The sequence below is a fragment of the Sciurus carolinensis genome, chromosome 4, assembly GCF_902686445.1.
Source record: "Sciurus carolinensis chromosome 4, mSciCar1.2, whole genome shotgun sequence".
NCBI classification, from domain to species: domain Eukaryota; kingdom Metazoa; phylum Chordata; class Mammalia; order Rodentia; family Sciuridae; genus Sciurus; species Sciurus carolinensis.
Genome location: NC_062216.1, coordinates 107,942,393 through 107,952,972, shown reverse-complemented (window position 1 = coordinate 107,952,972; position 10,580 = coordinate 107,942,393). Strand labels below are relative to the sequence as shown.

Below are 10,580 nucleotides of genomic sequence, written 5' to 3'. Positions count from 1 at the left end.
CTACCCCCAGCAGCTATGGGACTAACTAATTACTTCATGACCTAAAGTGAGTCCCCAAGATCAGAAGGCAATTCTCTGTATGAAGTCCCCCCATAGGGACATTCCAAACTCCTTTTTAAGTGTAAAGATCTTTGCATATATAAAGGAGACTTATTTCCATTCAAATTAGCATTTTAGCTCTTATCTTTTGACTCATGGGCAACGAATTTCTTCAACAGCTTAGCTTCTTCAGGACCTACTTCATGCCACAGTCCTAAGCAATAGGGCCAACTACTTTGTGAACCAAGCAGAGAAACTTTATTTATGAACATTATAGTCTGTAATGTCTTTTATATCTATTTTCTTTCTAAAAATAACATTATGGGAAATAACTGTCCCTATATTTTTGATTCCTCCTGTATTTATAACATGAATGGAATTTCCCAGGTTATCCTTCCTATTTATTGCTGAAACACATTTAAAAAAATTTTAATTGCTCAGTTCATCCATGAATACTCAGAAATAATTCATCATTGCTTCACATGTTTTTTCATTTCTGTTTGCACAGAAATGAATTATTTATTAACCTTTTAAATTTTGTTCAACTCTCCCTTGCCTTTTGCATTTTTCATTTAATATTTGAAAATGCTGTATTGGTTGTAGTAATGAAGAGGGCATGATTTTGTCATAATAAAATATGGAAAAGCTGCTGATGTAAAACCAAAGTCTCATTTAGATGAATTGAGATGATGACTTCAGATTTCTATAAATATTTTCTGGACATTTTCCCAAAGACCTTTTCCACAAAGCTTCTTTTCCTGTTCCTGTAGAGGACTGCGCAGTTCTTGAGAGCACTCTACACACACCTGTTAGTGCTCACTTGTTTCCTCTCTTCACTAGAATACAAATATTTTACATCTACAACCCAGGGCCTAGCACACTGTAGATGCTTAATTGATGTCACTCAGTGAAGGATTGAGTTCAAGGTGTCACTTTCATCTCCCTATTAAAAATAATTTACTATTCCCTCATTACTCAGTATCTGACTTATTGCAATTTTAGTTATCTGCAGTCAACTGCAATCTGAAAAGATTAAGTGGAAAATTCCAGATATAAACAAGTCATGATTTAAATAGCTTCTATTATAATATATTGTTACAATAGTTTTATTTTATTATTATTGCTGCTAATCTCTTACTGTGCCTGATTTACAAATTAAACTTTATCGCAGGAGTATATGTGTAAGAAAACCATGGTATATATGAAGTTTGGTACAGTCTGAGATTTCAGTTATCCACTAGGGATCTTGAAACACATTCCCCATGGATAGGGGAGACTTTTGGACCAACAGCTCATGTTCACGACTACATTCTTTGGGACAACAGTAAGCCAACTTCACTTCATGAGTTATTTCATAATCTTTCCATAGTACAATCTAATATATTTATTAACAATGCAATATATTTGTTGACTATGTACTTTTTCTTTTTTATATAAATTTATTTGTAAATTTATATACATTTATTTTAGTAGATACATAAAACATAAAAATTGTACATATTTATGGGGTACCATGTTGAAGTTTTGATAAACCTAAGTATTTTATCTGTAAGGAAATTATCAGAAATTTAAGTAAATTAGCTCTTCCAAGGTTAGAAGCAATCACAAACCCTGGAATCAGCCTGGAAGTCCATATTTTAATATAATTCTACCTTGCTAAGGTATTTCAGTTCACCTTAAATTGAAACTGATTGAAAAGATCCTCTACTAGTGTTCTTTCCATATAGGACATGGATGGCTGCACCCCAGGGGCATAACATCTGACAAGTGGCTTAAAAACTGAAGCCAGGCTAAAGGCAGGGAGCACATGTAGGAAACCAGGGACAAAGAAAAATAGTTGGGGGGAAAAAGTGGTCTCTTTTGTGCTAGATGGGATTGAAAGTGAAATTGTTATCTAATTGTTGTGATGCTCCTAGGAATCCATCCCTCAGCTCCAGTGATTATACACTGATGATAAGTGCAAGTGCCCATTGTTTTTGTAGGTGAATGCTGGTCCAAAGATTCAAGCAAATCAAAGAAGAAAAGAAATGGAGACATTAAGCAATCATTCAAACCAAAGTATCTCAACTTCGGCACTATTGATATTCTAGGTTGTGTTACGGGTTGAACTGTGCTCCCCTAAAATTCATATGTTGAAGTCCTAATCCTTAGTATCTCAGAATATGACTTTATTTACAAATAGAATCTTTTTTAGGGGAAATCAAGTTAAAAAGAATTATTAGGGTGGACCCTAACCCAATGACTGGTGTTCTTATAAAAGAGGAGATTTGGACACAGAAATACACAGGAAGGTGATACCAAGGTACACAGAAGAAGTCAAGGAGAGAGGCAGAACAGTGAGACAATAAATTTCTTTTGCTAAAGTTAGCCAAACTGTAGTATTTTGTTTTGGCAACCCTAGAAAACCAATGTGGGCATGATAACTCTTTGTTGGTGCGGTGGGGTGGGGCCTTCCTGTGCATTATAAGATGTTTAGCAATGTTTCTGTCCTGATCCACTAGATGAAGTACTATCTCTTTGTGTCCACTAATGGCAATCCAAAATGCCTCCAGTTGTCACTAAATATTCCCCTGGGGCAAGCAGAACTAGACTGTATGGCTTGGAAGCAGTTGCTGGTCTCATCCATTGCAGGCATATCACTGCCAATTCTGTAGCACTCTCCAGGGCCTGATTTCCCAAGCAGAGTAATACACATAATTTGGAACATTTAATTTCATCTGAATAGGGACCACTTACAAATCATGCATACAATGGGAAAAACTCTAAATCAACTGAAGGTCTGCAGAACCTAGAGAAGGAGACCCAAAACTATACCACTTTGGCATAGGATTATTTGGAGTTGAAGGCATTCAAGATACAATAATTGCAGAAAGAAGGAAGCCTTTTTAAAAATTTCTCTTACTAAAAGCAGAAATTCCTGAGAATCAAGAGCTGCACTAAATGCCCTCTCCTGGAGATGTTTCATGGCCACAAAGAGGATGGGAAGTTGATACCAAAATGGACATGCAAGAATAAAGGTTACTAAGACAGCTTTTATCTTCCAGTGGTTTCCCCCATAGATTTACTTTCTCATGGTCTGCTGCTTGTAGAAACCCATAACTCTTTTCCTTTCCTGTGTGAAATTTCCACGGTTTATTCTACTGTGTTAAAAATGTCATGTAAGCTCTGGAGCCTACCTGCTTCTCTGGGTCAGGAAAGCAGCCTCACCTGCCTGTAAAAATTAACATACAATAAAATGTGCATGCCTTTCTCCTGTCTTTTCTTCAGTCTAATTTGTAGGGGCCCAGGCAATGAACCTCAGAGGTAGAGAGAAAAAAGTTTTTCTCTCCTTGGAGTGCAAATCCCTTAGTCCTACTCAAGGAATACTTAAGGGGTTTCGTTTTCCTTAAATCTGGACAGTGGCTGAGTCTGAAGACAAAGGCATTTGTAGATGTCACCCTTTTGTAAAAGGGCTAGTCTTGCCATTGTGCAAAGCTATTCAAGAAGGAAAATAATGCTTCTGTGCTATAGGAAATCAAGAAAAATGTACTGCTTCAGTAAAAAAAAAAAAAAACTGTAGCAGAAGAATCTAAGGACATACATAGTTGAGAAGTGAATGTTGTAATAAACCATCTAAAAGGCCTGAATAAATTACTATTTATTTACATGCAGGTAGTTAGTTATAATGAATGGAGAAGAACAAAAACAACAGCAGCAGGCATATTAGTGATGCAGTGAAATCCTTTTCACATCCTTTAATTCCAAAGGGATTCTAAAAGGTCACATCCACAGAGCTTCCATAATTATATTTTCCTCACAGCAAGAACTCTTCCTAATGGCGTTGCCATAAGCTGCATTCAGGTGATGAATTTTTTTCCAGTGGTCAATGTATCATTTTAAACATCAGAAAGCTCTCTTTTGCTAATAGTTGAAGCATGCTTCCAAGGTCTAGATTAAAATTCTGTAAGAGATCCTTAAAGTAAGTCCACTTACTTTTTCAATTCACTCCAAGATCTATCTGACGTTACTAGTCCATTATCAATTATGCATTACCGTGCTGGGGTTGTGGCTCAGTGGTAGAGCAGGTGTGAGGCACTGGGTTCAATCCTCAGCACCACATAAAAATAAATAAATAAAATAAAGGTACTGTGTCCATCTACAACTAAAAAAATATTTTTAAAAATTATGCATTACTTGTTTTATTTTTTTCTTCTGTGTTAAGTGTCTTTGTTTCCTCTTCTCAGGTAAATGTATACATGTACTAGTATTTTCTCTATGTCTATGTCTTTATTTTGTCCTAAGTTAGAATGGAAAATAACTAAAAAGACGGAGCCTTTCCAGTCCCCTCCACCTCTTTGAGTTGGGAGCTCCAAGACATGGCCTTGGTGTTCTTCAGCTATCACTCCCATCTCCGCTCTGCTTGGTGGAATAAAGGGGTCACAGCAGCGGAAAACAGAGGGCTCCATTTGTCTGGGCTCTTGTAGATCCTGGCTGTGTGTGAGCTCTCATTCTTGATCTCTGAAACAGATGTGCTGACCTCTGCCTGCCCTCCTCAAAGGATTGTCAGAATCAGGTAGGACAGTGCATGGGAAAGCAGTTTGTCAGCTGGCAAGTGCTTCACCACAGAGGACATCACAGTGAATAGTCCGTCAAAGGCCTATGATGGCTTTGTGTGGGGGAGAATCGCTGGCCCATGTCTTCTGGGAGCAAGTAGACTTCTGGAAGAACAGAGCGGGACTTAAAGAAAGAGCTGTCTCTTTGGGATCAACAGGATTGGATTTGGACATCTGAAGTACATGCTTGTGTCCCTATAGTTCTCAAAGAATTGTTTTCCAAAGCTTCATCACCTAAAGTAGAGGAATTGCTAAACACAGAGATAATCTGATTTTATACTACCCTTAGGAATGGCTTTACTTCAGAGTACGTGAAACAAAATGTGCCTGAGTTCTCAGATAGCTGCTTCGTAGGCAAAACACTTGCTTGAGAGGATCTTGAAATGCGGTAGGCATTTTCCAGGGAAGATGAGCTTTATGGAGAATCCAGATCAAACATAAGGAGGAAAGCTGCAATAGTAGGAAAGTCAGACCATAGTGGGGTTGGGTAAAGAAGGGTGCTCATGTAAGAGAAGCCTCAGGCCTCAGTCTCCTTCTCCCCAGGCCTCGACAATCCTGCCCAGCATTTCCAGTGTAGGCCAGTTCTTCCTGTCCAATCCTCAGTAGTTTCAGTGAGAATACTACTGCTGTTACCCCTTCATCATTTTATCTAGCACTCCCCAGGGAGTTGGGCAAGGTACTCTTCTTTTCCCCATTTTATGACCCAAGAAGGTAATACATTTTTGCTTAGTCAACATTTTTGCTGCTGTGACCCAAAGACCAGACAAGAGCAATTTTAGAGGAGGAAAAGTTCATTCAGGACTCATGGTTTCAGAGGTCTCAGTCCATAGATGGCTGAATCCATCGCTTAGTGCCTAAGGTGAGGCAGAACCTCTTCGTGGAAGGGTGTGGCAGAGGAAAGCAGCTCAGAACACGGCAAATAGGAAGCAGAGAGATACTAAACTCAGCTCACCGGGGATAAAATATATACCTCCAAAGGTACAGTGATCCACCTCCTCCCATCTGCTTACGGTTAATCCATTCATGTGGATTAATGCACTGATTAGGTTAATGCTCTCATAACCCAGCCCATTTCACCTCTAAACTTTCTTGCATTGTCTTACACATGAACTTTGGGGGGATACCTCAAAGACCATAGCAGACGCTAAAAGCAGGATCTCCAAGAAATATTTGTATACCTATATTCAGAGCAGCATTTTTCACAGTAGCCAAAAGGTAAAAGCAACCCAAGTATTTATTGATAGGCAAAAGGATAAAAAAAAAATGTAGTATATGTATTCAATAGAACATTACTGGGAGTGAGGGCCAGGCCGAGGAGTGTGGGCTGGGTTGCGGATGTCACGTGGCCTGTGTTTTGGACCATGGTGCATATCTATGCTCCTTACGTCTCATTCCCTGTGGTCTTTGTGGTCGGGGCTGTGGGCTACCGCCTGGGATGGTTCATCAGGGGAAAGGATCCTTAGTCGAGGGAGGAGGAAAAGAGCATCTCAGAGTGCCGGGAGGATGGCAAGCTGGATGAGCGGCTGGGCAGGACCACACCCAGGTGACAAGCCTTAAGGACTAGCTGGAGTTTGCCCCTAACACTGTCCTGAACAGAAACTGCCCAGAGAAGAACTAATGGAGGACATATTGTTTCCTGTGGTCCACAGGGCTGTGACTGGTTCTGCCACCATGTCGACCCGTCCCAGAACATACATCTGATTTGCTTTGCTGCTTATTCTAGTCCCTCCCACCCCACAGTCACACTGTACCGGCTGCTCCTTTATGACCAGGCAGGCACAACAGCAGCTGAGGGGCCAGTAAAGAGGACGGCCGCATCTGTTGAGTGAGGTCCATAATACGCAGGCTTCTGGGCTTATGTGGGTACACTATGCAGAGGAGTGTTTTGAAATGAACACTGGTTCTCAGACTCCCTGGGGAGGTGGTTTGGTCTCAGGTGGGGAGGGCTGGTATTTGGGAGTTACCTTTAGGAGGGAACCACACATGTCAAGTTCTAGTTTGCACTGGGAAGAGTTCAAAAACTGGTTCAAAAACTGGTCCTCAACTGGTTCTCCTTATCTTTCAGGTTCATTCTTCCTGAAATTCTGTTATCAGCTCAGGAATGGGATTCCTTAGAGAAGGAAAGCAGTTTTTTCTGTTGTCAGAAGTTTAGGCTGTTCACCTTAGGGCAAGGAGGAACATGTGCCTGGTGAATTTGCTTGAAAACAATCACCGTCTTCCACTCCTCATTATTGTGTAGTGAAAACCTTGATTAAAGTGGCATCTGAGCACCTGTCAATTGAATCCTATCTTCCAGAAGGCATTTGGTGTCTCCTTAGGAGTTAGGAAGTACAGGCAGTTCAGGTAGGACAACCACTGTTTAGGACTCCCAGGGCACTGGAAACTTTGTTTTACTTGGTGGTTGTTGTAAATTCCTGAAGCCCAGGTTCCCAAGAGCCTTTGTACCATGATAACAGAGGCTATAGCATCATCTAAAGTCTAAATTGGAGTACAACAGATGCACACAACACTTCTCTTGAAAAGTAATATATGCATATTAGAGAAAATTTGGTAGGAATTAGAAAAGGTCATCATGCTCTCAGTGCTCTTAAAAAAAGAGAATATTACTCAGCCTTGAAAAAGAAGGACATTCTGACATATGATACCGCATAGATAAAACATTTATGCTTAAAGAAAGTGCTGGTCACAAAGAAGACAGTGCTGTATGATGCCTCTTATATGAGGTATTTAATCAAATTTATAGAACAGAAGCAGAAAGGGGCAGACAGGGGATTTATGGCGAGTTGTTTAATGGGTTCAGAGTTTCAGTTTTACAAGATGAAAAAGTTCTGGACTTGGCTGTACAACAGTGTGAAGACGCTTAATGCTACTGAACTGAACCCTTAGAAAGGTGTAAGATGGTTAATTTTATGCTACTTGGATTTTATCACGAGTAGAAATAGAAATTTAAAAACAAAACAAAACAAGCAAAAAACGCGTGCAAAGTCATAGAGGCAGGGTTCAAACTATTTGAAGTGCATTTGTAACTTAAAGGCAGTAGGCTCCATTGCACATAAGGAAGCAAAAAGCAAAAAAAATAAAGGAAGGACTAGAGCGAGTCCATCTTCCTTTCTTCCTCTTTGTTTTCAAAAGAGTGGCTAAAGAAATGACGAACATTTGAAGTGATGCTACCTGACACTGTATACATGTTTTGAAATGTTACAATCTGCCCCATAAACATGTGTAATTATTGTGTGTCAATTTAAAATATATATATATATTAAGTTTATATATATATATATATATATATAAATATCATAGAGTTTGCCTCTGGATGCCTGTGGCATAAAAGTCCTTTCTAAGTGGTGGAAATACAAGATATTTCTTTTCCTTCTCTTTGTGTCAATCTGTTTTTTTCTCAAATGTCTATGATTATGGATTACCTTTGTAATTGGAGAACATGCTAAGGATCTATTACATCAACAGATGGTATGCAAACATTCTGAGATGCTTGGGTAAATGATATCTGACAAGGTTCCTCAGGGTGGGAAGCCCTACTGTTTCCTGTGGGTCACAGGCCAAATCCAGGAAGGACCTGGTCCCATCACATGGCTGCTCTAATTCAAGGGGAAAAATAAGGGGACCTAGAGATGGAAAACGACTTTCCCCAAACTCCAAACCCATCACAAGTCAGAACTAGAAATCAAGTGTCACAGCCTCTGCTGCTCCAGTGCCCTTTGCCCCACGCCACTATTTCTCTGAGAGCTGATGTGCTAGTTGTACCAACCAGGTCAGGGTTCCATGCAGCTCAGCTGGGCTCACCCCACCGTTTCTCACCCTCAGCACTGCAGGCACTTGGGCAGCATAGTTCTTTGCTGAAGCAGGCTGTCCCCTGTGCTGTAGGATGTCCAGCAGCATCCCTGGACTAGAATCCAGTCACCACCCAGCCCCCGTGTGACAGCCTCAGATGTTTCCAGACATTGCCAAATGTCCCTTCGGAGACACAATCAGTTGCAGTTGAGAGCCACTGATTTACTCTTGGTGAAAATCCATATAATCAGATTAGCAGATTTTTCTTTTGAACCTTTGCCTTTTGTGTGTAGTAATGGATTTGGAGTCTGAGAAGTTCATGAAAGAAAAAAATCTTTGGCTTGTTCCTTGACCCCCCTCTGCAACACAATCTTACTTAGGCTGCGTTGCTGCAGAGAGAAATTCTGGGTGGCAGAGTAAGAGGCTGCAGCTATGGCTGCAGTTTCCTGAGACTGCTCTCCAGGCTCATCCAGACAGGCTTCCTGGTGACTCACCGGCTCTCCTGCTCCCTGGGTCCCTGTCCTGACACTCTCCTGCCATGGGGCAGCCCTTGTCCAGTTCTTTCTTGCCAGCTGACAGCTATGTCCTCTCTCTGGATAACCCTGAGGTCAGGGGTAGAAAGGGGCCACCTGGGAGCTCTGCACTGGTACTGGAGGCAGCTCTGCATTTGCACAGAAAACCTGGGCATGACTTAGCCCCTTTGGTTCCCTCCATCTTGAAATTGGCGAGTCCTACTTGGTAAGACTGTCCATGAGAAAAAAATGAGAGTATATATGTCAAACTGGGCCATAAATGCTCAAGTCACCCTATTGTCATCATGTCACTGTGATCTTGAATAAGCCAGTTAACTTTTCAGGGTCCTCGTCTGAAAAAGGGAGGAGTTGGTTAGGCTAACTGCAAAGGCTTTCTTCAATGTCAGCTTTCAAAGACTGTTCTTTCAGCTGAAAAATGGAAGAGGTAAGAACTCCTCCTGAAGTTGTAGTGAAAGTGGAGGATTGTGGGAAATGCTTTGCATACTGTCTGTCATTCATGTCAGCATGCCATGGGCCTGGTCATCTGGGTGGGCAGTTGGGGCCTGCTAGCCAGAGGGATCACACAGCACTCAGTCTGCTCAGGCCTTCTGTGAATGAGAGCCCAGAGCCAGATGGTCCCATCTCCATTTGCCATGTTTTCTGTGGGTCTACATAAGGGGACAGTGGGGAAGGAACTGAGGAGCCGTGTCATTTCTCCACAAAGAAACTCATTTTCTCATTTTTAGAGAGTTCAGGAGGCCAAAGAATGGTGATAACCGTTATGGGTGATTAACAGGTTGTTCCCCAAAAATCTGACAGGTCAAATTCTCAGCATGAGAACGAAAAAGCCTGAGATAAGTAGAGACGAATCCTAATAGTTCTGACGAATCCACAGGGAGGGTGTTGTTCTGACTCATAATCTTTTGGCTCTAATGGCCATCGACTAGGTGGCACCCAGCATCCTTTACCTCCTGTGAAAATAGGAATGCAATTACCACTGCTACTGCTGTTGCTGATGACGAAGATGATGATACTAGAATCCATCAGCTTCTGTGTTAAGGACTTTATATATGTTAAAATTTGAATACTAATAACAGTATTACGAATAGGCATTCCCAGTCTGTCATACAGAACACAATGTCAGAGCCCAAAGAGGGTCAACATTGGCTCCAAATTTTCCAGTACAGACCGTTGGAGCTGAGCACGAAGTCTAAAGTGAGAGAAGGACAAGAAAGGTTGACACCAGCCTTACATGGTAACCACCAAGAGTGATGGGAAAACTTCCTCCTCCAGTTTCCTCTTTGGACTTGAGCTTCCATCATTTAAAAGTAACTTTATTTACATTGCTAAAACATTTTCCATGTGGCAAAGAATATTGGTCAAACTTTTTGTTAAATCTTTAGTAATTCAGAGGAAAGCAAAAACCATTTGAAACAGGCCTCAGGGACCCGGGCATCTTGATAGGCTCTATTTCTTACTAGTTTGGCATCTGCAGTCAAAGAGTTTGCTTTTCTCCATGATGGTTTCTTCATCTGTAAATAGTAATAAATGATTTCTCTGTAGTATGGCTATGAAGTAGTATTGATACAATAGACTAAAAGTCCTTGTTAAAAAGTAAATTCACATAAAAAGAAAAAGTATTCATTGT

At 40.9% G+C, this 10,580-nt stretch overlaps 1 pseudogene; it reads left to right on the top strand.

Moving 5' to 3' along the window:
• Nucleotides 1-5,014: 5,014 nt before the first annotated feature.
• On the top strand, nucleotides 5,015-6,249 carry LOC124982863 (small integral membrane protein 12-like; annotated as a pseudogene).
• The last annotated feature ends 4,331 nt before the right edge of the window (nucleotides 6,250-10,580 follow it).